At 54.1% G+C, this 27,450-nt stretch overlaps 1 protein-coding gene across 13 annotated transcripts in view; it reads left to right on the top strand.

Moving 5' to 3' along the window:
- The window catches only part of NOS1AP (nitric oxide synthase 1 adaptor protein), a 148,536-nt gene that overhangs the window by 73,280 nt on the left and 47,806 nt on the right, over positions 1-27,450 (top strand). Inside the window, exon 1 of one of the 13 annotated variants that reach the window (XM_081025094.1) lies at positions 13,736-14,182. The exons of 11 other annotated variants lie outside the window; for them this stretch is intronic. The gene's annotated coding sequence lies outside the window, so the exon portion shown is untranslated. Of the gene's footprint in view, positions 1-13,735; positions 14,183-27,450 lie in introns of those variants that run through there. One more of the 13 variants, XM_081025096.1, reaches the window with a different exon arrangement.

Genomic DNA, 27,450 nt, shown 5'->3' with positions numbered 1-27,450 from the left:
ATGGACTGGCTACCGTCAGTCTTCAGGGAAAGTGACGGAGGTGGGTGAACACGGCGTCACGATCACGGGCGCCGTCGGACTCCGTGACAGACATTCCCGTTTCCTTCTTGCAGCTGTGAGCGCTAGGATGGTGTTAAGGTTCTGTGAGTATCTTCCACAAATGCAGTTTGGATTTGCATCATAGGGCGTGTGCTGTGATGTCTTTATCATGTCATGTTACCTTACGATGGAAGGGCTCAGAACGGTCTTTGCATGTTGAACGTTCGAACTCCGGACACGCAGAATGTGTCACCAGAACCGCCGCTGTAGAAAGCTGAACTAGCATCCCTGTCGGGCAGCCTCCATCTAGTGGAAACGTGGAAAAAGTTTATGGCCCTCAAGAACTTCTGCTCGTGATTTAGTCTGGATAAACTGGGGTATTTCTGTCAGTGGCCTATTAATTCTTTTTTAAGCAAGGGAGTTTTCTGTAATTCAGATGCAAAAGAACCTACCGTTGCATAGTCATATTTCTCATCCTTAGAGAACTGGACTGCACCCCGTGTTTCAACAAGTATCCATTCAGTCAGCAGGTATCCGTCTCCGACCACATTCTGGGCTCTGGGGACGGGTGGGCGAGTATCTCTTCTCGTGGGCCTTGTGTTCACGTGGGGAAGATCAATCACAGTTCAGCTGTATAATAACCAAGGTAATGTCAGCTGCTGGTAAGTCCTGTGAGGACACAGGGAGTGAAGGACCCCAGAGTGGTGGTGGTTGGGGGAGGTGGGCCACGTCCGTGGACTGGGCAGCCCTCTGGAGGAGGTGGCATCTGAGCAGAGCCTCAGAGCTGACCAGGAAGCAGCTTCGCTGAGACTGGTTGTTGGCTGAGGGCTCTCGGGGACAGGGGTGGGCAGGAATAAGAATGGAAGTGAGTTCACGTGGGTGTCGTGGGTGGTGACCTGGCCTGAGTGAGGTTGGAGAGGAGGGCGGGCCCAGGTCCTGGAGGGTCAGCCTCCAGCGCTTCCCACTGTTTAAAACCCAGGCCTGTAAATTGGCAGCTACTGAGATTTTGTGACCTTTACTTTTTGTAGGTGGCATTACAAGAATCATGTGACTTTTACAGCACCCGCCCTCTGGCCCTTCCTACAGGACCTGCCTCACCCGCCTTTCCCATGGTGGCCCCTCAGATGCCTGCTCCCTGGTTGATCACTCGCTAACTCTCTCCTCTCTGAACACATTTTCTTGACCTGAGAACTTCAGGAACTGGAAAAATCCTGGTGCTGAGAAGGGCAATAAGAGAGGGGTGAGACCCTGGGGCAAGCAGTGTCCATTCCCCACAGCGAGGGGTCCTCCTTCTGCTCTTTCCTGGAGAGCTCAGTGAGGGGGGACCTGCGGTGGGACCCCTCTGGCAGAACCTGGCAGTTGTTCCCCACCTGAAGCAGGACCCGCCCGTAAGGGACGTTTGCAGCAGCTCTCCTCTTGGCCTCCGTCTGATTTTCCCTTAGCGTTTCCCTGGCCCCGCATGCCGACCACACTTTCCCAGGACCCATCACACTCAGGGCGGGCGGCCCCGAGTGAGTGGCAGGCACGGCTCTGAGGCTCTCCTGGCCTGGCCCTGTGCCGGGCTGACTGGCGTCTTCCCAGGCTCTTCCTCACCCTTCTCTGAGCACTTTTCCTGGGCTCCGTCCTGCCTTCTGAAGAACGCGTGCTCGTGCAGCGGCCCCCTGCGCGGCCCCCAGCCCCTCCATGTCCTCTCCACAGCCCAGGCCTGCTCCTGGCCCAGCAGAGGTGAAGTGGGAGAGGGGCCTGCTGTCCCCACACTCCCAGGGTGTGTTCTTGGACTTCCTGAGCTGCTTGAGGATCTGTGTTTGGGCTGGCAGAGGAAGATAAGGGATTCCAGAAATTCTTTCTGCTTTCTCCCAGATGGCTGCGAAATTCCCTTCCTCCTCCCCCATTAAGGAGGGGGGAGGGGGGCAAGAGGGAGGAGAGCCTGGCCGATCCTGTAATTGACCTTTGTGTTTGTCACTGACTTTTGATCCCTCTGGTCAAGATGATTTATTGGCCCATTAATTATAATAATGATAATAATGATTACTGTAGCACTGCGGTTACCCCATTCATTTAGCGTTGGCAGTGTCCCGATCACTCAGAAGAGAGACCAGAGGCCCCTGACGTGTGGCTGGTTTCAGCTAACGGGTGCACTGCTGCTCAGATAGGGGGTGACTGTCCCCATGAAACGAAGGGCATTGTTTGGGGTTTTCTGTCAGCGACGGCATCTCCATCTTCAGCCTCCCAACACTCTGCCCTGGATTACTCGGGTGGTCTAGGCCAGAGGCTCGCAAGTTGTGGTCCCCAGACCTGGGGCCGCAGAGTCTCAGGTCCCACCCAAGACCTGCTGGCCCGGAAACTGGGCTTGGGGTCCAGAAGTAAGCCTCCAGGAGATTCTGGTGTGTGTCCAGTTTGAGAACTCTGGTCTGGGCGGTCCCCCTGGCCTGTGAGGCTTTTCAGGATGTGCCTCAGACACCAGCGTGAAAGTTTTGCTGTTAAGCTGGTTCTGTTGAACGCAAAAGGCTTCAGCAGAGGTTCTCAGAGGAGTGAGGTTTTGTCCGGTGATGAGCTGGGGGGAAGGAAGGCCCTTTGAGCGTAAGACCTGGTGTCGCAGGCTTGTGTTGAGGTGGGATCATTAGTGAAAAGGCCGTTGGGTTTGCAAATGCAGAGCAAGGGGCACAAGTGACTTGTGTTAGGGAACCAGGCCCAGGGGTGTGGGCTGCTGAGAAGCAACCCTGGGAGACCTAAGTGGGAATGGCCCGGGGCTCAGGGAGCTGGAGCAGCACTCAGGCTGAGCAGAGGAAGGAGAGCGCGTTCCTGGAGAGCTCCCTACCTGGGCCTCCTTTTCCTCTCTGCCGCTCCCTACCTGTCTTGCTGAATAGCAGCCCAAGGACCGACGTCTCTTGGCTCCCATCTGCATTCAGCTGCGTTGTCTGCTCCCTTCCCTGACAAGTCCCTGGGAAACCTCCTGATGGCAGAGGGTCCAGGGAAAGGGGCGCCTCTCAGAAATGAGGCCGATCTGTTCTGTTTCTTCCTGACCCTTTTCCCAAAGCTCTTCTTTCTCACCGCTGTCCCCATCCTATAATATCGTAAGATTCTACTTTCCATTTCTAGATGGATGTTTCTTTCGTTCTTTTTCATTAAGAGGTCATCTTCCCATCTGAGCTGTTGGCGAGTATTTGCAAGAAGGTCTGAGGCAAAGCTGCCAGCCCGCTGGGGGAGGCACCCGCAAGGCCGCCAGCTCCGCTCCGCAGGGGTGCAGCTGGCACGTCGGCGAGGGCTGTACAGGCACACGGTGCACACGCAGCACCCAGCACAGCCGCCAACACGCGTGCCAGCTGGTCTGCCTGTGGCCGTCTCCACTCCCTTCTCCACCTGCATCTGTTGCTGAAACATGACTTCCCAGCATCGCCTCCACACCTCCCAGGCCCTGCGTGTCCCATTTCTCCTGGAAAATGGAGCACGTTCTCCACGGCACCTTCTCTCCTTCAGTGGGCAGACGGACCGGTTGGCAGGCTGCTCGGCCCGGCCCGGTGGACTGCGAGAGCCCGCTGCTGTGCCTGGAGGTTTGGCTCACCGAGGACAGGCCCCCAGACTGAAAGAAGCAGGGCCGCTGTGCCCTTTTGTTTCGAGAGCTTTTCTCAAGGGCACTGCAGCCTCTATTGCCTTGTGAAGCTCTGTGTCTGTGCAGAGGTTTCTGGAAACTTTCAAGGCGTGCCCTCGGTTCCAAAGGGGAAATGAAAATGGTCTTCTTTCTGCAGCAATCTCACAGATGATCAAAAGGAGCATATAACACGTGTGTGGTGGGGCTGGTGAGATCTCAGTGTCCCCACCGCGGTCCAGGCCCACGGGTCTGAGACGGTCTCATTGGCAGCTCCTGGCCGACCTTGGGGCCTGGGCTGGAGAGACACGAAGGGAGGTGGGGGGATGGTAATTCTTTGAGAAGTGTGACTTCTTTTTTACCAGGGACAGGCATTTGTAATGGGGTTGAGACGTTCAGGTCTGGAAAAGTGAGCTTGTGGGAGCTGGAGTCTCATTCCAGCATTATTTTGGGGGCTTGGCCAGCGGCTGTCTGGCTGTGTTGCCCGGTTGGTGCCAGGAGGCTTGTTTGCACTGGAATTGCTCGTGTCTAGTACAGGAATAGGCAGGGCTGGTATTCTCTAAACAGGCTGCCGCTCGGTAGTTCTGAACTCTTTGTCAAATTTGCCTCCTCTCTGGTTGAAGTGGGTGCTGGGGGGTACTAGAAGGTTCTCTGAGGAGGAAATGAGTGCTTAGCGTAGTGCCTGGCATGTAGTAACTTCAGGAAGTGGCAGCTGCCATTAGGGTAGCAGTATTGGTGATCGTTAACATTAACGCCAGAGTTACTGTTTCTCTTAACAGCGTGAAGCTGGCGCCCCAGCTTTCCTGCCTCACAAGCGCCTTGTGCTCATAGCACTCACCACTTTGTCCTCTGGTTGCCACTGTACTTGCTGTCTGTCTGGGACGTGTGTGCCCCAGTCCTTGGAAACACTGTCGTGCTTACACGACACCCCTGTGCGTCTAGTGCCTGGCACACAGGACGGGCTCAGTGTATCCATGTTGAATGCGTGAATGAATAAACTCCTCCAATGGACTTTTCCTTTCCAATTTGTCTCAGACTGCACGTTCCCCTACTCCTCAAGTGTCATCCTGGACGTCGTGCAGATGGGCACCTACCTGAACCCTCCCGCTCCCCCCGTGACCATGGTGTGACCGCGCCGTTTCCTTTCCTTTTGTCATGCTGCCCTCTCGTCTTGAAACGCTGCTCACCTTTCCCGGGCCTGCTCCCCATTCCTGGTCCTTCTCTCGCCACGCGGCGTCCCATCCACTCCGGCCATTCAGCCCTGTTATTCTAGCCCGTGAGCCCTCGTTGGTTTTGGATTGGATTTTGCTGATAGTTTGATCTGTCCAGCTCAATGGTCAGCTTCTTGACAGCGGCTCCATGTGACCCACTGTGTCTGTGTGCCGAGGTCAGACCGGGGACACGAGGTGAGCTGTCGTCAGAATAAGTGAGTGAATAGACAGCTGGGCTATGAGGTCAGACTGTGTTTGCGGATGGGGGCCGATGGTGTGTGTCGGGCTGAGAGGCCAGCTGTCAGCACCCACGTGTAAAGATTTGGGCTGCCTACGCTCTCCCCAGTTCTGATCCTGCGTTTCCCCAGCAGCTGTTGTCCTGAGTGGCCCTTCAGGGAGTCCTCTAAGCATTCCCCTGCACTCGTGGTATTTCAGTCTTTGTCACGGAGCGGGGCCTGGCTCTCGTTTGGTCATGCTGCAGTGTCGCAGGACTGAGGTGTGGGGAGGATCTGAGTCATCTCTCAGGCTTATGGGCCTATCGTCTGGCTTGGGTGCTGGACCTTCCCTTTCTGTACTCTGGATTATTTTTATGCTGTGTGAAGCCTTCACACGTCTTTAAAGATGTGAGGGAAAATGTCGTAAATTGAAAATCCGTCACCTGCCTATGGGGAGGAAGTCAACTTATTTGGTGGTGATAATGGAAAGGGGGATGGCAAATGGGAGCATTGAGGCCACCCGGGCTTCCTTTACCCCGTGCCCCATTCATTCTTCAGCAGGTTGCTTGGTACCAAGCTTTTCTGTGTTGGACTGTGATCAGTTCATTCACTCAGCATATTCGGGGCCTCGGTCTAGCAGAGTGTGTTCTGGGGATTTTAGGAGGGGCAGTGCACAGCACATAGTAGGTGCTTTGTGACTGCCTGGGATGAATGATGAATGCACATGGAAAACATGCCATGCAGGATTGTCCAGACGGGTCTGGGGCTGCAGTGAATCAGCAGTGGGAGGCCGGGGACGAGGGGAACAGGGCAGAAGGAAGGAGGTCTGTCCCCACTGGGAGGAGATAAGGGCGAATGGAAACAATGCCACATAGTATTCCATGGTGATAGATACACAGTATTCCATGGTGATAGGTACACAGTATTCCATGGTGATAGATACACAGTATTCCATGGTGATAGATACACAGTATTCCATGGTGATAGGTACACAGTATTCCATGGTGATAGATACACAGTATTCCATGGTGATAGATACATAGTATTCTATGGTGATAGAGACCTAGGGCTGCCTGGGAGAGCAGACTGGCTCAAGTTAGCCAGGGCTGGTCAGTAAACCGGAGTGGATGAATCCAGGGCAGAGGGGCTGGAGGCCCCAGGACCTTTCTCCCTCTTCTTTCTTTTCATGCACAACCCTTCTGCTGGTTCAGGCAGCAGCTTTTCATTTCCAACCGTAACTAGATGAGAAATTGCAAAGAGTGGTTAAAATAGTTTCCTGGTGATTCTCCTTTCATCTTCCCGTTCCGTTGTGGGTTAGTAAGGCCACGTCCTGCGTGTTCATTTACTGACAAGTGCACAGGACACACGTTTCTCAGGGCAGAGTACATGCCTTTGAGTAATAATTAACTGCTAATGGCATCGTCCTGGGTGCTGTATAGTAAATAATGAAGAAATGCTCGGTCTCTCTTCAATGAGTTTTCAGGCCAGTGTAAAGACCACACACAGGCAAACCCGAAAGGTGGTGTTTTGACTGAATAGAAGCAGAAACAAAAGGGGGAAATCCTGCTGGTTTTGTGTTGTGTTTAATTGCATGATGGTATCATTTCCTTTGGATTTCTTCATGTCTGGTGGAGGGTGCCGGAAAGGGAAGGTGTCCTACCGTCTTGGGGTTTGTGCCTTGTTTCCCCAGCTAGATAGTAAGCTTCTGAGAGGGTGGGGGGGTGATCATGTTGTCCCTCAGCATAATGTCCTGGGAGTAGAGCCACTCAGCAAATAGGGATGGATGACGAATTGCAGCAAAGACACGCCCACAGCTGCTCCCAGGTGTCATGCTGTGTCATCACCGGTAGGTTCCAGCCCCCAGTGTCACCAGGTCCCCCACCTCAGCTCGAATGCATTAGGCCATCAGATCTCCTAGAGTCTGCTTCCAGAATTCTGTGGAACCTGAGGCAGGAGGGGCCTGGATGGAGGCTTCACCCTCCTCATAGAGTCTTACAAAGATGTCCTGTGGTGGTGGGCGGACAGCACGTGCCCATGTTGTAGCTAACCCCCAAGCCCTGCGAGGGGCAATGGTGGCGTGACCCCCGTTTGCCGAGCTGGCCAGAGCCTGTGCTCCCCAGCCTGTCTGCCCGCCCTTCTGGGAGGAGTACAGGGAGGGGCATCACGCGCTTTCAGTGGTGGTAGTGCTTTCTCTAAACAAGAAGCATCCCGGAAACTGGAACTCCTGGAAACCCCTTTCTGATCCTGGAGAACAGAGCATGGATTGCCTGTGACGTGTGATGTGTGTGTGTGAATCCTTGCAAATTCTCCTGCAGGGCCAGTGAGCTCGGATAAACCACCCACCTTAGAAGCCAGCCCCCAGCCACACCTATGCTGACGTACAATTGAATAGACTGGTTTTAACATTTAAGAAATTTGTAGCTAAAACCCATGACTCTGGGTTGCAGGACAATTGCAGTAGACTGGCCTGATCGCTTGATTTACCCACTTGAAATGAAGAACTGTGACTTCTGTCTGCAAATGAAAGTTAAGTGGGAAGCATGTAACGGCTTTGGCCCTGGAGTCCCGAGGGTGGCTGACGCAGGTGGCTTGTGAGAGGAGGCAGTGGCTGCAGTAGAAGCCACATGTCTGTACACAGAGCCGGTTGGCACTGGGGGCGCGTCACCATGTGCGACCTTAGGAAACCCGGTTCGTGTCCTCGGCTTCAGTTCTTCCATCTGTGAATTGGGAGAAAAATATTCTTGGCCCTTGCTGTCCCTTTCCCAGTGCCCCTCTGGAAGGGGGCTGCCTGTGGTCCAGACGGGAAAGCCTGCCTCTGAGTGTGTGTGTGTACCCAGGTAGCTGCTTGTGACTGTTTGGTGGTTTCCACCCTGGTGGCCTTTCTGAGACTCATTCCACTAGGCCTAGAATTCTAGAATTCAGCTTTCCAGTCCTTTCCCAGAAGGTCACTCCTGTATGATGACACAGAAAGAACACTGAGCCATGCCACCTCCCCTCCCACAAGGCTGTGCGTGTTCTGAGGTGTGGAGAGGGGCTCCCTGGGACTCTGCAGGCTGTGCCTACCCCCTTGCCCTAGGCCCACGCAGAGAGGTTGAGCAGAGCTCTGGCCCAACGGCCATGTGTGTGTGTGTGAGGCCCTGCGCCTGGCCCTGGGGCAGCCGGCTTTTCTGCAGAGAGCTTTGAAGCACAAGGCTTCTGCGGTGTCTTCCTGGCCCTCCAGCCCCTGGGGCTTAGAAAGTGCTGGACTTGGTTTTGAGTGAAGTTCAGAGTGACAGCACCCCTGAGGAATTCTTGGAGTGGGGATGACTTTTGGAGAGTCAGGAGTTCCCCACAGAAAATTCCATCTGTCTCAGGACTTGAGCTGCTCTGTTCACTCTGTCCTGAGCTGGAAGGAACTGGGGAGTCAGGCCACATTAATAGAGATGCTGTATGCAGAACAAGGGAGGTGAGAACCCATGCCCTGGGCACAAGCTATCAGCCCACACCTGGAACAATTGGGATGAGCTCAGAACAGCACATTTCCGGTGGGATACGGACACACTGGAATGGATTCACGGATTGACGAGTCCACTCTGGTCTGTGGGGATGGCTGGGAAACAGGGGCTCTAATCTGGAAAGGGCAAAACTCAGGGTTTGACTGCGTTTTCATATCTGAAAGGCTGTCCTGGACGCCCATGTGTGGTCCCGGACGTCCTCCTCACGTTGGAACCACAGAGTTCCTATGCAGAGCCTTTCAGGAGAGAGATTCTGTCCAATATGATGAAGAAAGAATTTTATTTTGGGGTATAGTTTTATTATTTTTTCCTTAACCATCAAACTGATATGTTCATTGTAGAGCATTTGAAGAGGAGAGAAAAATCCATGAAACATCTGTAATGCCCTATTCAGAAGCAGCCACTGTTAGCATTTGGCTCATCATCATCTAGTATTTTTGTGAATTTTCATTTTGTTTAGAAGGTTGAAATCATACTGCATAAACAATTTGAATCTTAATTTTTAAGTAACGTTGCAGGTGAAACATTTAACCTTACGCTTAATAACTTGTGGTAAACATACTATTATAGAGTTTCATAATATTCTATCCTGAAGAGACGATGTGATGTGATTTTTATCTAACATTTCCTCTAACGTGGGCCATTCAGTTGATTTCCTAGTTTGTGCTTTTATAGTAAACATCATTATGCATAAATCTTTGCATGTGTTTCGGATTATTTGCTTGGGTTAGGTTCCTAGAAAGGAAGCTGTCAGGTCAAAGTATAGGAACAGGGTTACACTGTTGATGCATATTGTTACATGGTTCGTAGAAATGTTATACCAGTTGATACTCAGTATCAGTTCAGGTGCTTTTGTTGCAAGTGATCAGAAAACTTAATCTCAAGTGCCTTGAGTTGAAAAGTCTTATCTCGTCGCAGTGAGGGCCCCAGAGGGACGGATCTCTGTCCTCTCTGCTGCAGAGCTGGACAGGGGTTTGGTCAGACGTGCAGAGCACCGAGCTCGAGCGCGTGCGGGTGTGGCTTCTTCCTCACCCGCTGCCACCACAGGCCTGGCTCGCATTGCTGCCCCCCCATCCCCCTGTGGTCTGTGGGGACGCTCGCCCTCCTCCAGCCCTGCTCCTGGGTGATGCAGATACCACTGCCACCTGCCCGAGGGGCACATAGGAGTTTTATGACCCGGTTTATTGTCCATGCACCCCCTCCTCCGTGCCTGCCTCACAGTGGGGCTTCCTTCAGGCCCCGGGCTGGCCGTGGCCCTCAGACCGTCCCACAGTGGCGCGTTCCCTCAGCCACATCCCCGCACTTTTAGTCATATTCCAGATTCCAGCTCACGTGTCTCTGCCTCCAGTTTTGTCCATGTTTTCAATGGGAGACTGAAGAGCTAGTCAGATGATGGAGGGTGTGAAACGGCTCGTGTGTGTGTGTGTGTGTCTGTGTGTGTGTGTGTGTGTGTGTGCCCTCTGCCTGGCAGGGGTGGCTGGGTAGGAGACCCACGGGCGTGGTGCTGAGGGGACAGCGGGAGCTGAGAGGGGCTCCGTGGCGTCCGTCCACTTTGGCGTCATCGTGAGCAGGCTGCTTTCGGCACGTCTGTGTTGGTATCTTGCCACATGCAGCAGACTCCCTGATTTCGATCTGTGCAGCTGCTCGCAGCTACTGGGGTGTTTGCACAAAGGAGTGGGATGGGGGAATGTAGATGGCAAGGCCAGACTTCTCCTCTTCCTGGAAATCATTATGAATCTGAACCACAGGCTGGTGGTGCTGCCGTTGTGGGCGCCTGGATGGGTGGGGCGGGGGGACTGGGCAGCTTCAGACGGAGCTGCTAACATTTACCCCAGATTTTGCCGGGTTGGATAAGCAGATATCCACGTTCCATGTACGCGTAAACCTCCACGAGGCTGAGTGACACGGGCACCGAAACTGGTCCCTAACACTTTACTTACACGAGTGCACTGCGGGCGTCGTGTTGTTTGTTAGACAGCTGGAGGCGAAACAGCCGATGCCTGGATGCCTGTGGCTGAGGGGTGCAGAGCCCTGAGCGCCCGACGGAAGCTGCTTCCCGGGAACGCTGTCGTTTACTGAGCTTTCACTGATTCCTGAGTGTTAGGCTTGTGCCTGCGAACGCCGTCCCTCATTCCTTCTCACGATTCCGGAATCAGTTTGAGTTTTATTTTAGGGGTTTTTAAGAAGTCTCTAGAATGTGGTTTAGGCTTGGGGAGGTGGGCTGACTCGTGCTCCGTGATTGCAGGACGAAGTGTTTAACACGTGCTCGGCCCCCTCCCTCCCTGCCATGCCACTGTTTTTTGGCAGAGGGCAGCCTTTGAGTGGGTGGGGACCAGAGAAATGCACTTAAGCAAGATGCTTCTTGAAAATGGGATTCAGAGCTACAGGGTTCTCCCGCCTGTCTCTCAGCGTGCTGTGTGCCGCCTCCCCCAGGCTCCCACGTGTGTTTTTCCTTCAGAACAGGACTCTCCAGGGGGTAGTCTGGCGTCATCGCTGTCAGTCTGTTCCCTAAGGAAGGCTGTAGGTGGGTGAGAAGGCAACTGGCAGGTGTGGGCACTGGCGCCGTCTTGTTGGGGGTCTGCTCTGCGGGTGGGGCAGCCACCCTGCAGACGACCTGGCTCTGAGTGGGCGGGGCTTGGGGACCTTTGGGTGGCTCTGTATTTCTCTTACAAGTCTCCACGTACTGTTGTCATGGCCAGTTTCTCCCCCACTTTGAGTCGATCATGTCTGACTGTGTGACCTGCGTGTGAGCCAGGGGTCAGGGGTCAGCTGTGTCTTTTGGTCACCTCAGGGCTTGTGCTCATCCTGGTCACATGAGACCACTGCGAGGGGCCAGGACCGGCCGCTTACATTCTGAAAAGCAGATGGTCTAAAGCCTCCTCGAAGGGAGTGTCGTTGGGGACAGGGAACCCAGCGGGCGGGGAGGGGGCGTGCCTGGGCGTGGAGCCACCAAGGGCCTTTATTCAGGGCATCAGGAAAGGGACACAGATGGCCGGAGGCATTTGAAGCCAATTTCCTTCAAAGAAAAGAAACGGTGTCGTGTTTTCCTGACTCATAATTTGCCGGAGATTTGACTGCTGTGGGTGGGTCGGGTGGATCTGAGGATGGGGGGTGCTCGGGCCGCAGCTGAGTTCTCCAGCGTGGGACACACAGCCCGGAGGCCTGAACAGCAGGCGTCACGTCTCGCAGTCTGGAGGCTGGACGTCCCAACCTGCGTGCCGCCAGGCCAGCCTCTCGTCCTGGCTTGGAGACAGCCTCCTTCTCACTGTCCTCACTCTGTCCTCACGCTCCTGGGTCTCTTCCCGTAAGGACACAGCCCTGCGGGATGATGCCCCACCCCGACCATGGCCTCACCCGGCCTTTTTGCCTCCCTCCATACACAGATCGGCCCCCAGGGGCGGCAGGGCCTTGCTGTCACTGGACAGGTTTCAGACACTTCGCTGGGGGCGCACGGCCACGCTCCTTCATGTGGACAGTGCGTGCGGCTGCCTCTGCTCCACGGGAGAGCTGAGTGTGGCGACAGGCTGTCCTGCGAAGCCTGAGGTGTCTGCTGTGTGGCTTGTACAGAAAGGGTGCACGCATCCCGACAAAGGCTGAGCCTCGTGCTGGAGAGAAGGGTGTTGTCAGGTTTTGTATCACAGTGGTTTTTACTGACATGCAGGTCGGCATTCTTTTTAGTGTTTACAAATCAAACAGGAAAGGGAAGGAGATGGGGAATTGCCCCATGGCAAGGGGCCCTGGCAAGTGACTGACACACATCGGGGTCCCCAGAAAGGGCAGCTGGGGTCAGAGGCCTTGCTGTGTGACCACGGCAGTTTACTTCGTGTCTCTGAGCCTGTGAAGTGGAGATCAGCTGAGCTGTGTCATGACGTTGAATGGAGGCTGGGAGAGCCCTGGGCATGGGGGTGGCAGTGTGCGTGGATTGGTTACTCGGCGCCCATCTGTGCGTGCAGCTGCGGCCCGCGTCTCGGACACCGCCCTGCGGGTGGTGCTGACGGCGCTGGGCAAAGCGGTTGCAAGCAGGGTCTTCACAGAGTGTCAGGAGTGTTGCTGAAAAGGAGCCGCTCCATGCAGCCGCCTGGTTCGCGTGGACGGGGTCCGGGGCCCTTTCCCAGGGTGCCCGGGCACGGCACCTTGCTGCGTTCCCACTGGGCTGCAGAAATTGGGAGGTCCCGGCATGGAGCAGAGCCACAGTGGCCTCAGGACACTCGTCAGATGACCGTGTACCCACTGGACACCTCTGCTTTGCTCACCTCGTGTGCACACGTCCTGAAGGGGCAGCAGGTCAGGAAGCGGTGAGCAGAGCTGCTCATGCTACTGTGGACACGCGTGTCCTTTCCCCGTCATTTCATCACTTGGTTTCCTCGTCGTGTGTACTTTCCAGGGTCATGGGGAGGAGTGGAAGATGCACGGCTGAGAGCGTGTCAGGGTGTATAGGTCCAAGGGCCGCGTGCTTCATGTGTGTCAGGCCTGCCTTCTCCCACTGAGACCAGCATGGCTGCTGCCAGCCCTCAGCTCGGCTCGTCATCTACAGGAGCGCCTTCAGCCAGCCTGGCCAGATGTCATCGGTTCCCCAGCCCAAGCCTGGACCCACCTTCCCGAGGACGCTGGCCACCCAGAAGCGCTGACTCAGCTGGTTCCCTTGGGACCGCGCCCCACCTTGCATTTTCTTAATTGCTTCATGAAGCCTTGAGAAGAGAGTCATGTCTACTCTCTTTCATTCCCAAATGCTTTTAATGGTGCCTGGCACGTGCATGTGCTGGCAAAATACTGAATTGGGTGGATTCCAGTTCGATCTCGAACCATCGCTTGTTGAGCACCTGCCTTAGGGTTCTGACCGCATCTCTGCTGACGTTTCGGACTCTGTTGTGGGGCCCCCCTGAGCACTGTCAATGGTCAGCTGCGTCCCTGCGCGCTGTCCACTGGACTCCAGTAGACCGCCCTCCAATGGTGATAACTGGAAATGTCACAGACATTGCTGCATGTCCCTGAAGCACACGTCCGCCAGGTCAAGAGCCGCTGCTGTGTTCTGGACCCTGCAGGCGGCTGAGATCTGGGAACGCTGTCCCCACCCTGGAGGCTGCTCCGGGGTCTGTGTGTGATACGCTCGTTCCCCGCATCCGCTCGGCTCCCTTTCCGGCTGCACCACCGGAGAACGGCACAGCGGAGGCCGTATTCGTCATCCTGAGTTAGCATGCGTCAAATACACGCAAGCAGAAGTCACCTTGTCCCCGCCACCTTCTGTCTGTCTCCTCACGGCTGGCTCAGCCATGACTGAGAGCCTTTCTCTGGAAATTATTTCTTTCGGGCTCTTGACTGTCACGTCTCTGTGCTCTCCGAGGCAGCATCTCTGTGAAGTCTGGCTGTCCACGAGGACGTCACTACAGAGCTCTGTGGAGTGCCAGCTCCACCTTCACTGGCCAGACATGTTTATGCCCCTTGCAGTTCCCTGGAGGTAACTGTCCACTGAGACCCAGGCCGGGCTTCCTTGGGCACCACACCTCGCTGCCTGCGGAGCAGGATATCCGATCATCGGATGGTAGGGGGACAGTGCTGTCCCCAAGTTGTTCCAGGACACAGCCCTCCTCTTGCACTGGCTGCCTGTGGTGAACGTGGGAGCACAGGTTTCTCTTCCAGGTACTGACTTCATTTCCTGTGGGTGCACCCAGGACAGGGAATGGTGGGTCATATGCTGGTCTTATTTTCAGTTCTTTGAGGAACCTTCATACTGCTTTCCACGGTGGCTGCGCCAGTTTACATTCCCACAGACACTCACTGAACGCCTTCTTTCACATCCTCGCCAACACTGAAGTCTTTTTTCTGTTTTGGTTTTAGATAATAGCCCTCTGACAGGTGTGCGGTGACATCTCACTGTGGGTTGCTTTCTGTTTCCCTGACGACTAGTGAGGTGAGGACCTCTCCTTGTACCTGCTGGCCCGCTGTGTGTCCTCTTTGGAGAAATGTCCGTTCAGAGCCACTGCCCATTTTTAATTGGATTATTTTTTCTATTGAATTATATGAGTTCTTTATATATTTTGTATATTAGCCCCTTACCAGATGGTTTGCAAACATTTTCTCCCAATTCATAGGTTGCCTGTTAACTTGTTGATGATTTCCTTCGCTGTGCAGTTTCATAGATTGATGGAGTCTCATTTGTTTGCTTATTTGTTGTTTGCTTTTGCTTTTGTTGCCTAAGTTTTTGGTGTCATATCCAAAAAAATCATTGCCAAGGCCAATGTCTAGGACTTTTTCCCCTAATTTTTCCTTCTTGGACTTTTATGGTTTCAGGTCTTGTAGTTAAGTCTTTAATCTATTCTCAGCTGATTTTTGTGTGGGGGGTAAGATGAGGGTCCAGTTTTATTCCTTTGCATGTGTCTCTCTGGTTTTCCTGGATGGACAGCCTTAGTGAAGAGAGTGTTGTGTCCTCATCGCGTATTCCTGACAGCCTTGTTGAAAATTAGCTGACCATATCTGTTTGAGTTTATTTCTGGGCTCTCTGTTCTGTTCCATTGGTCTGTGTGTCTCCTTTTATGCCAGTTCCATCCTGTTTCGATGACTAACTTTGTAATATAGTTTGAAATCAGGAAGTGTCATGTCTCCAGCTTTGTTCTTCTTTCTCAAGATTGCTGTGACTCTTGGGGTCCCTTGCAATTCCCAATGAATTTTAGAATTGTTTTTCCTGCTTCCATGAACGTCTGGCTGCTGGACTCTCCACGGAGTGGTCCACAGTACAGTGGGCAGTGTCGACAAGCTCAGCTGTGCACGGCAGTGCTAGTTGTTGGAAACTGTCCCTCGAAAGTCTGTTTCATGACTATGTTGAGTTTGAGTGACCTGCTGCCAATTCTGGGTCAGTGTAACTGTCTCTGACTCTGCTGGGTGACGTGGGTGAAGTGGGGGGCTGTGTCTGTGGGGCTTCAGGCCTGGCTGGCTGCCTTCCTCCCAACTGTGAGGCTTCTAGGACCATGTGGGAGTCTGGAGCTGCCTGAAAACTCTGGCGTGTTTCCAAATTCAGGTAGAAAGGACCTGAATTTCCGGTCATGACCTCTTTTGTCCCCTGCATATTCCAGGCCCTGGCCCGCTTCCTGCAGGAGCCCGGGCTGCAAGGACAGCTGCCTTTCCCATGTCAGGTCTTCCTGCTCTGACAACCAGCCCTTTGTCTTGCCCCTTGAGCCTGGTGGTAGTCGTCCTGGGAGTCGCCTGCTAGGAATTTCTGCATTCCGGGAGGTGACCCTCCCACTGATCCTGTGTGCGCATTTTTGCTGACAGGTCACTGTGGCTGGAGGTGCCGCACCCCAGACGCTGAGAACTTCCACCTTCACTTGGGTCACGTGCTTTGAGGAAAGAGGGATGTGCCCACCGCCCTCTGCGTCCCCAACTTCCTGTCGTCACTGTTGATTCTGGGTGACATTCAATTTCCCATCTGCAGTCATACCTGACTAATTGGATTGGCTTTAAATTCTCCTCTGGATGAATTACGAGCTTTCCTGACTTTGGTCAGGCTGCCTGGAGTGAGGCCCAGGTGGCAGGTGTGGTGCCAGCTCCCCGGGCGGGGGCCAGTGCAGCGTCTTTTACTGTTGACCCCTGTGCTCCCCGGGAAATACCACACCCAGAGCCCTGGGGCCGGCGCTGCCACCACCTGCACGGCTCTGAATGGCCTCCTTGTCCTGGGCAGGAGGCCTGACGGGCAGCCAGCCTTTCTCCTGCATCAGCGCCTTGGTCGTGGACGTAACTCCACATGTGTCGTCTCATCTTCTCCACTCACGCCTGTCTGGTGGGCTCTGTGTACGACCCAAACTCCAGCGCTGAGCAGGCCTCGCTGTGCAAGGGGGGCCTGGTCCTGCAGGACCCAAGTCTTCTTGGCGGGCGCGGCACACACACCGGGAGCAATGCCAAGGGTACGGACGGGCCGGAGCGCCTCTCCTGTGTCTCCCGGCTTTGCTGCCCATCCCTGTGGCGGCCGTTGTTCGTTAGCTCGTTCTTTCAGTCCACAAACACCAGTTTACCGCTGAGTGTGCCAGGCTGGGCACTGGAGACAGGGAGGTGTCAGAAGGCATGGCCTCGGCAGCTGCGGCCTCGTTGGAGAGAAGCAGGGGGAGACGGTGACACATGACGGGACGCTGTGCGCCCGGCCGGCGCCCATGTGAAGCCGGGGCTGGAGCCTCCCGAGAGGCTTGGTTTGGCTTCCGGCTCGTAGTCCTCTGTTCAGGAATCGTTCTCGCCATCCTCTGCTCCTTGCGCCACTCACCTGCCCCTTCCGCCAACCTGCGCATCGTGTCGTGGTTAGAAACATTCATCCCTTCGTCAGACCCTATGGATTCCTTTGCCTCTCGTCCTACATACTTGTCACTTTTCACTGTGTTCTGGAAACACCTCGTGGAGCTACGAGTATTTTGCTTCACTTTCCATCTGGTTACCTTTTTCTCCGTAAAGAATGGCTGACACCGCGTGTGCTATAATTTGTCGTCATATTTCTCTTGCTCTTCCCTCCTATGGTTGCTTTGAGTCACTGATTCACGAGTGTTATTTCTGAATTCTGAAAAAGTTTTTGAAAAGTGTCACCTCTCCCCTCCAGGCCACGTCAGTGAGAGGAGAGGAACAGTGTCAGTGACATAAAACGTCCCCGGCCCACGGCAGCCAGACTTCCCTGTCCTCGGGCGTCTCCGGGGGCTTCTGCCTTCCTGGGGATGTGCCTTCAGCAGGGGCGGGGGTGCGGCAGGCGGGGGGGCGTGCGGCAGGCAGGGGGTGCAGCAGGCCGCGGGTCCCTCCTGAGGGCTCCTTCGTGTGGCCCCCACTTCCCAGGTGGGTCCTGACACATCTCTGTGCTTCAGGCTCCGCCGTCGGTGTTGGAATGACTCTGGGTGTCCCAGGTACGGCTGGTGCCAAAGAGGCAGCGTGAGTGCTTGTGTCTGACTCACTGATGCCGGAGTGGGGACAGCCTTTGTCATCCCTGTGAGCGTGACGGAACCTGCACCCGCTTCTCTCACTTGGTCAGTGTCAGCTTTTAAGTGAAACTTCGGCTACTCTGCTGCCTGGTTCGTGACTGTGGCTGGAGATGGCGTCACGTGGGAGTTGAGTGTGTGCCCGGGTCGTGGTAACGGTGACACCGTCCTGGGTGAGATTGGGAATGTCCTGTAATCTCACGGATTTCTCAGGATTCACCGCGAGGGAGGCATGTTTTCCTTGCTGCAGATGGAGAAACTGAGTCTTACACAGAGCGACGAACTTCCTCGGGGTTCATGGCCAGTAAGAGGCAGAGGGGACTTGAACCTGGGCCGTCTGTTCCTGCAGTTCCCCCTCCCCCACCCCGCGTCCATCAAAGCCGTTCTGCTTTTGACTGGCTTTGAGAGTTGAGCGTCCAGAGAAGATACTATCTGAAGCAGTTCTGGAACTTTACGGATTTGGAAATGGCTGCTGAAGGAGTGAGAATCTTCAGCTGGGAGTCTGATGGCTTGAGGTATGGCCGAGGGTGGGTGTGAAGTCACTTGTCCCCTCAGAGCCTCAGTTTCCCCATCCGTGAAGGCAGGTTACACAGGCAGGCTGACCAGTGCACTGCTGTGGTGACAGTGCTACGAGGTCTCTTCCCCCCGGAAGCCAAGCCTCTCTGGCTGCGTCTGAGTGGTCACACTGAGGGTTTCCTAACGGTGACACGGTGTGTCTGTCATCCCACTCTGGCTCCCGCTCCTGCACCACCCGAGGCCAGGGCCGAGTGGGGTTGGTGGTCCCGGGTATGGATCCGAGTGGGCGGTACTAGAACCTGTCCAGGACCAGGTCCCCTCGCTGAATGGCCCCCTGACTTGAGGCTTCCGCTGTTCCTGGAAGCCAGCCTGCCATGGAGTGGGGCAGCCTGTCCCTTCCAGCACCCCCACTGCCCACGCGGGGTCTCTGTCAGCTGCTGCCTCTGCCGGAGGGCAGATGTCACTCTGCGTGCACCCTGCTTATCCTGCCACTCCGAAATTTCTCTTCTCCGCCCTGCTTGATATCACCAGAGCGCTGGTCGGTGGCCTCGGTGGCTTGGCCTAAGCCGCTTTCTGTGTAGTTTTCGGATTGTCTTAGGACACCCGCTGTGAGCCCAGGGGAAGGCCTCTGGTGTGGCCGCAGCTTAGGTCCAGCAGGTGCTATGCAGTGGGCGGGGCATTCAGTTACAAGCCGCGGTCACCCCCCAGCCTCCTGTCACTGAGCGGCCGGGCTCCTGAACCAGACCAGCTTCTTCACCTGGGACACAGCGACGTCACAGGCGAGAGGTGTCTGGCATCTCGCGATGTCAGCAGTCAGTAGTGGTCGTCTCGGGGTCGTGAGCCACTCGGCACAGAGTCCCCATTGTTGGTTCAGGTCTCGGGCAGGCTCCAGTGTGCTGCGTCCTCCTTCCATCTCACGGGCCCCAGGAATCGGCCGTCGTCCATTATCTGTTCTCCTACCCAGTGGCTGCGGGTCAGGGCCCTGGCTCTTCATTTATTTTTTTAGTCTCTGGCTTTCCTTCCTTTCTCTCACCAAAAAAAACCCATGCAAGCGAATGAAAATCCATTTCCTTTCTGAAGGGCTGGCGTCATTAGGGACACAGACTGGCATGTAATTACTCCTTCAAACAGCTCAATGTTGGGGACAGTGCTGGATCTGGCATGGCTGCCGCCTGGGGGAAGGGCCGAGCTCAGAGTCGCCCTGAGAACATCCATCCAGCCGTCAGGTTTTCAGCGGTGAGCTTTAGGGCTCACTGCCTCTCCAGCGCGCCTGCCGCTGAGGGAAAGTGGTGGGAAGCCTCGCCTATGACGTCACCTTCCAGGAGGCAGCTTCTGCCCCTGGGGACGAGTGGACAGTGACGCACCAAGTGTGGCAGTTCCTTGGGCACGTGCACAGAGCTGTAGGGTGGCTGTTCCTTCCTCGTCCGTTCCTCGGCCCCTGTGTTCAGTGAGACTCTGAGCTCCTGCTGTGTGCTGCGTGCAGCTGGGTCACTGCACAGACAGCAGACATTTAGACGGGGTGGCGTGGGGCAGGAGGGACCGTGTACAAAGAACACAGGCGACGTCCCAGAGGGGATGTCGCGCCCGCAAGCCGTGTCCTGGCCACACTGAGGAAGTGCAGCTGCTAAAAGGAGCTTCTCATTCATGAGCCGGGTGGGCTGCAGGCTTGACCTTGGTGGCCCCACGGGTGCCTGCAGCACCCCAAGGCCAGCGCGCAGCTGACTGGGTTTCCAAGGACAGGCACGAACCAGGCCCTCCTGTGTTGCCCAGGTGGTCACTTTCCATTCTGGCTCTTAATTCTGACTCTTTGGCGACCTCATCAAGTAAACCTGTGCTTTCCCTGGGGCCTCGTCGTTTTACTGTGGGTATTTATTTTTTTTTGCTCTTGGAACCTTTGGGACAAATAGAAAAAAATATTTTTCACTTTAATATGTTTATCAGATAATGAGTCTTATCCAGAATTTGTTGACTAACGATCAGGGCTCTATTCCAGAAAAACCCCTGTAAACACACTTTTGAGGTGATGGTCTGTTGCATGGTGTTAGCCTGCCAGGAATTTACCTGGCAGGTCCGCTGACTTGCTGTCTGTGGTTTTGTCTTTCTCCTTTTTCGATTCCAGCTAGAATTTCTTGCTGGGGAAAAAAATCCAAGTTGTTTAGAAGAAGATCACATCTTCTCCCCTTCCCCTGTAGAGTTCATCACCACTGACGCTCTGGGCGATCTTCCCCTCTCTCTCACATCCGTGCACATGCACACACATGCACACTCACTTGCACACACTCCCACACTCTCTCACACACATTCTCACATGTTAAGAGCACGCTCTCTGGTTCCAAGCCTGCCACCTCTGCTCACGGGCCCTGCAACCCGGGCAAACCACTGCACCTCACTGAGCCTTGTTTCCCCCGGTTTTCAAATGGAGCATATTTAGTAACTCACAGGGCTGTTAGTGAATATTAAATTCAAAGCCCATGTCAGTGTCTAACAAAGGCTCTGGGACGTGCCACTGACAAAGGCCAGCTACCACTTTTACAGCAGAAACGGGCGTCACCACACAGCTGGGCAGCTGCTGTTCTTCCCTTGGTGGTAAGCTGGAGCCATCCCTTCACGTAATGTACACAGAACAACCTCACCAGTGGCTGTTGCAGCTTGTCTGTCGGTTATAAGGCCACCTTAGCGCTCTGTTCAAAAACCATGTGGACACTCTAAGAAAATCGTCCTGAAATGATACCCAAGACAGTGACTGTTCATTCCTGTTGCGCGTAGATGAGAAGCATGTCCTAGGAGTGCAAAGCTTGTTAATTACAAGTGTGACCCCCCACACAGCCCGTGAACCTGCGGGTGCCAAGCAGCAGAGCACAGATCAGAATCACTGTTTACAAACGTCCCAGGAGTGACCTCCCTCCGGTGGCCTTCAGCCGATGCCCAAGGTGCCCAGGCACAGAAACGTGTCCTGGGGGCCAGAGGTGACACACGCTCTGCAGCCATGCAGCGTGCTGAGCGTGTGTCTTGACCTTGTCGTCCGTCTTAGGGTTTTGCTGCAAGTAAGCTACTGCAGCCATAGGAGCAGCAGGCGTCTGAGTTGCACGGCTGGGAATTTTAGTAATTTCCTACGCTCCATCTCCTAAACTGGGTCTATTAAAACAGGTGACTTTAACAGGTGACTCATAAAGAAAGTATTTCATGTAAACAATGATAAGCACAATTAGGAATTTTTCTTAGAATCTCTGAATCACAGGTTAACTGAACCCTGATCTTAACCTCAGATTCTTATTAAAATTCTGTCTCTGCTTTGACCTGGAAACCACCCCCTTCCCCCCAAAAGCCCTGTGCGCCTCCTTTGACCCCTGCAGCCCTTCCCCTCCCCCGCCCCATACTTCTGGGCCTGCTCATCGCAGGACAGGTCGTTTTCCTGTCCAGAAGGAGTCCTCTGTTTCCTCAATGCAAGGCCAAAACCCAAAAAAAAACCTGGGAGGGTAGGGTAAAGGAGGTGGGTCCATGCACGTAGAAACTGCACCTCTAAGTCGAAAACAGAAGATGCCATAACCAGATCTAAGCGGGGCAGGTTTTCATTCAGGTCTCAGAGTGTTTCTAGGAGCGAGAGGGAGAGAACAAGACAGGCAGCCCCCAGTGGACAGGTGAGCTCAGGTGCGTGCAGGCCCGGAGAGCCCCCAGACCACCTGACCATTCAGCGCGTGCTTGCTGCTCTTCTGTGCAGTGAAGGCACCGCTTTCTTAGGGCTGACATGTCCTTGGGTTTCTGACATTTGCAAATTCTTCTCTCCTCCTGTGACCTTTTTTAGCTGAGGAAATAACGCCAGTGGGGTTTTCCAGGTGTTTGAGCTTTACGGGTACATGGTCTTAGAACTGGAACTTAAGGGTCAGAAAGAAAGATACGTGTCATGTTGGATGCAGGTAGCTGTGACACTAAGAGGGACAACCCTTCTGAGAGAAGGTTTTACAAATTATCAATGTTAGATGCAACATTAAGTTGTCACTGTTAACATTTCTGGAGGATATTCTCCAGTCTTTTTCTCCCCTATGCATTTATGTTATTTAAGGTATCTATTGCTATACAAAAAAAGTCGTAACTTCCTTTTTTTAAAGCATGTGAGTGTTTTCGTGTTTCAGAGGGCCATATGAACATTTCTTGGTGGACTTCTTGTGAACAGAGTAAACACATTCAAAATCCTCTCTCCTCTGGTGTAAACACATACAACTTTTAAGAATTATAAATTCATTCAAAATCAAGAGGAACACTTGGACAAGGAGACAAGGAGAGGTGTGAGGCTGATGGGCCAGACAGGGCTGCGTGCAGCTGGCACCTGGCAGCCAGCAGGAGGCCGTGCCCCTGGGTCGTGCCCTGGAGCCGCGAGCCAACATGGGTCCTCAGTGATGGGCCGCCCTCCTTTGACCAGGAAGGCAGCAGGTGGGCACGAGAGCAGGACCCAGACTGGGCAGCACACAGTGGCTGACAGCTGATGTTCTGTGGTCCATAAGGAGGAAATCCTCGAAACCTGCCTCCGAACTTTGCCCAGACCTGTTGCCTCCGAACTTTGCATGTCCTGTAACGCAGGACTCAGCCGTGATATCAGCTCCCTGGGAGGGGCAGATGAGGGCAAGGTGAGTTTGCCAACAGAATTTCAGAGCACTCAAGTAAAACCACGTCCGTGAAAGGCAGGCAGCCAACCCCTCAAACAAGAGAGTCCAGACCCACAGGCAGGAGCAAAGGAACATTCTGGAAAGGCCCTTAAAGATGTGTGTGTTTACAATCGCAGAGATACAGCAGGAGTCGTGTTTCCAGGATGAAGGTTGGAGTCTGTCAAGCAGTGAGTGAAAGGCTCCAGATGGAAATCTCAGATGAGAAGCACCAGGCCCTAAGAAGTGTGTCCGCAGTGGACTAGACATTGTCACACATGTGAGAAAGTGGGAAGGAGGTGGCCCAGGCACAGGGAGGGCTAGAGAGTTTGAAATACAAAAAGCATAGAGGTTAGGCTGGGAAGCTGGAGCATGCAATCAGTGATTTTTCCCTGGGCTGCTTCTGGTTTTGTCCGAGGAGTTTGTTTACTCATGGACCCAGCGTGAGTACTGGAGAAGCATATGTGTGCACGTCGTGCGTGGGTGTAAACATGGAGGACACTGAGCAGGGTGGCCTGGGGAGGGTCACAGGTGCCTTCCGTCTGCGCGTTTGCCAGTTTGTGCGTGGCAGCGAGGAGGGTAAATGTGGACGGAGCCTGCGGCAGTCTCAGAACTGGGCAGACGCATGGCTGGTCGGGGCTCACCTGGGAGGGTCCGGGTGAGCAGCCAATTTTCCGTTTCCACCTGGAAGGCAGGGCCAAGTGCACACAGACCAGCGCGCACGGGGGTGCGTAGCTCTGAGCCGCTCACTTGGGGCAGGTGCCTTTTCTCTCTCCACCTGCCACTGGGAGAAACACCAGTCACCTCTGGAGGAAGCAGCGTCATTCAGAGCCTCAGGCCCACTCACTAGTTTTCACAGGACACTGTACTTGACGTGTGGTCAGACGCAGTGCCTGAGAAACGAGAAACGCGTGCATGTAGACGTGCCCAGGAGCGCGACACACTGCAGTCATCGTGTGGCCTCCGAAGAACTGTGGTCACCGAGAGCAAGGGTCAGGTGACAAGACAGAATTCTGGCGGAGAGCCGGGACCTTTTACAAAGAATCATGGAAATTCTGCCACTCACATTTCCCGGGAGCAGGTCAAACCCTTCACCCCTTATTAGAGGCGGGGTTGGGGTGGGGTGTCAGTCCTGACTGATGATGGAGCTGCCTCATGGCTCAGGGCTGTCCCCAGGCTGTCCCATCCCTGTCACCGGAGCCGGCCTGTGGCTTGGGAAGGAGGCAGAGGCAAGTAGGAGATCCGGAAGCTGACTGTGGGGCAGGACCCTGCCCCCGAGCAGAACCTCTGGGTAACAGCCGGTTGGTGCCTAGAGCGGCTCGGGGACCCTGCGGGAGGACAGACTCACAAAAAGCTCTTTCTGTTTTTTCTCTGTATTTTCCTGGGGCCACTAGGGTGTAGCTGCTGCTTTTGTTTTGTTTTTTATTTTGTGTTATTTCCTGTTACATGATAGTGATTTGTCCCTTGCTTTATGTTATTGCTAGGCTGTCAGGTACCAGAAGGCAGTTTCCGTTTCACCTGTTTGCCTCTCTTTTGTATGTGACCTTTCTGCCCAGCCCTTCACTGCTCTCCTCCCACTGCCCAGGCATTACCGACAGAACAGGAGCTAAGCAAATATTTGGTGAGTGAGCAGAAGGCAGGGCTCTCACTGACCGAAGTGAAGTCTGAGCTCCCTGGAGACCATCTCGGGGTGGTGGGAAGTGGACGTTTCTGTTTTAGGGAAGAGACCGCAGGGGAGGGGACATGGTGCCTGAGGAGACAGGGCAGCTGATCGGGCCCTGTGGACCCCCGGTCAGTGAGTTTCCTCGTTTCTAACTGTCCCCAGCAGGTCCAGTCAGGAGACAGGGCACCCGTAGTAAGAGCATGGAAAATTCAGTGGAAAGAATTCCTAACTAGTAAATGAGAACGAACGGCTCAGAGGTTTATAGAGAACTGGAAAGGATACAAGAGCAGCCCTAGGGCTGAGGGAGCGCACCTGTGGAAAGAGGGTCCCCCAAAGACCTAGACCTCCTGGGAAGGTGTGTCGGGACCCAGGGCTTCGTGGAGAAGTACTGGAGTGGCAGCATGACTGGGGGTGGAGTGCCACATGCCACCAGCAGGAAGCTGTGTGCAGTGTCCTAGGAGGCGGGACAAAGCCCCAGTACCCGGAAGGGAACCCCTCCGGTGTCCTCCTAGCACCCTCTACTGGCAAGACAGCTGGCAAAGCATCGTGGACTTGGAGCAGCTCCGTCCAACAGAAACACAACGCAGGTCACAGACGTAGTGTCAAATTCCTAGTAGCCACATTCAGGGAGTCGAAAGAGCCAGGTTGCATTAATTTTGGTAAAGGCCTCATTTAACCCCGGACACCCAAGTATTATTTCATTTAACCCCGGACACCCAAGTATTATTTCATTTAACCCCGGACACCCAAGTATTATTTCATTTAACCCCGGACACCCAAGTGTTATTTCATTTAACCCCGGACACCCAAGTGTTATTTCATTTAACCCCGGACACCCAAGTGTTATTTCATTTAACCCCGGACACCCAAGTGTTATTTCATTTAACCCCGGACACCCAAGTGTTATTTCATTTAACCCCGGACACCCAAGTGTTATTTCATTTAACCCCGGACACCCAAGTGTTATTTCATTTAACCCCGGACACCCAAGTGTTATTTCATTTAACGCCGGACACCCAAGTGTTATTTCATTTAACCCCGGACACCCAAGTGTTATTTCATTTAACCCCGGACACCCAAGTGTTATTTCATTTAACCCCGGACACCCAAGTGTTATTTCATTTAACCCCGGACACCCAAGTGTTATTTCATTTAACCCCGGACACCCAAGTGTTATTTCATTTAACCCCGGACACCCAAGTGTTATTTCATTTAACCCCGGACACCCAAGTGTTATTTCATTTAACCCCGGACACCCAAGTGTTATTTCATTTAACCCCGGACACCCAAGTGTTATTTCATTTAACCCCGGACACCCAAGTGTTATTTCATTTAACCCCGGACACCCAAGTGTTATTTCATTTAACCCCGGACACCCAAGTGTTATTTCATTTAACCCCGGACACCCAAGTGTTATTTCATTTAACCCCGGACACCCAAGTATTATTTCATTTAACCCCGGACACCCAAGTGTTATTTCAACATGTAACGAAGGTCAAGTTCTTGAGGTATTTTTCGTCCTTGTACCAAGTCTCAGAACTGCTGTGTTCTCCGCACCTCACGTCTCTAGTCATCCTGCTCCTTCAGGCGCTCAGCCACTGTGGCTGGTGGCACCGTGTGGCCGGTGCCAGTGTCCCCGAGGTCAGTGCAGCACGGAGCCAGCACACACTGTCAGTTACGTCAGCACAGAGTAGGATGTCACATATGATTAGAAGTGAGGTTCTAAAACATGGCAGGAATTTTGGAGAAAGGCTTATCTTACGTTAAGTCTAATAGCATTGAGAGTGGTGTATAAATAGACTATCAATTTTGTAACAACAACAAAACTTATTTAAAAATATAGAAAGACACCAAAATATTAATGGGGATTATCTTTGGAGAGTGGTACAGGACTGTTTGGTTTCCCCTTCCTGCATTTGCGTACTTTCCAGTTCTCTTTAATGAGCACACATAATCCACGTGAAACCCGTGCTCGCAGCTCAAGGTACCCTGTCTGTGCAGGGACAGGCCCTTGAGCCTCGGTTGGTCCGCAGTTTGAGAGAAATGGGTGTGGCGGGGGGGGGTGGACTGACTCCAGTGAGTGTGGGCCCCTCGCTGTGTAAGGCGCAGAGCACTTGCTATCGTACATTTGAACGTCGTGACTGGAGTTTCTAAGGTAGCAGGAAAACTACTCCCCAAGCTCGTGGAGAAGAGACGTGGTTTTTGCAGTTTCTGTTGGAAGCTGCTTGGTGATGCCTGCGGGTTGGAAGGCTTGGAGCTGCTCATTTCCTTCCTCCCTCCCAGCCATCAGGGATTAAAAGGCTGCTATTGGAATTGGCTTCTTTTGCCGCTTACAAATAGAGCGTTTTATGCCCTCTGCTCTGTCATAAAAGGGGGGGGGGTTCTTTTCCTCTGGGACGCTGAAAATGGGGAAGGCCGTGGTCTTTTGTGCCCCATGTGTGTGCCCTGTGTGTGGGGGGGGGTCTGCTGACACGGCTACAGGACAGCCTGACCCTTCTGTAGGACCCTGGTGCCTGGATTCTGGCACCTGCCTCAGCTCTGTGCTGGTTTGGCCTAGAAAGGCTGCAGGTCCATGAGGCGAAGCCAAAATCTGACCTGAAAACTTTAAAGAATCAAATCCTGCTGTCTGCTTTCTGCTCTAGGCCTGGTCGGTGAGTTCCTGCTGTGAACTGACTCATCCAGGGGTCAGAAGGGACCTCCCACGGGACAGGCATCTGGCCAGGGAAGGAGGAGGCACAATTTGGGTCCACAGTCGAGCTCCAGAGTCCACACTGTGAAATCCAGTGTGGCCCTCACCTGAGTGGCCTCTGGGTCTCCTGAGGACCGAGTGCTGGGCCTGCCCGCAGAGCTCAATCCGCAGGAGTGGGGTGGGGCTGAGAGCTGGCCGCCTGCTAAGGTCCCCGATGCTGGTGCCAGTGGGGGTTCTACCTGAGCACCTGGCCTGCTCGTCCTCACCGCCAAGCAGGCCTCAGCAGGCAGCTCCCCACCATGTCTGCGGGTCCTGCAGGTGGCGGCTGGAAGGGCCAGTGGCTGGGCCCCGAGTCTCATCGCAGGTTCAGGCTCTAACCTGGCCATTTCCCAGGTGCCCTCAGAATGAGGTGCTGTCATTTGATACATTTCTTTTAACTCCCTTTCTGCAGTTTACCCATT

Source organism: Rhinolophus hipposideros (assembly GCF_964194185.1).
Source record: "Rhinolophus hipposideros genome assembly, chromosome: 19".
NCBI classification, from domain to species: Eukaryota; Metazoa; Chordata; class Mammalia; order Chiroptera; family Rhinolophidae; genus Rhinolophus; species Rhinolophus hipposideros.
The sequence above is the reverse complement of the archived record's forward strand: the minus strand, read 5'-3'. Positions and strand labels throughout refer to the sequence as shown.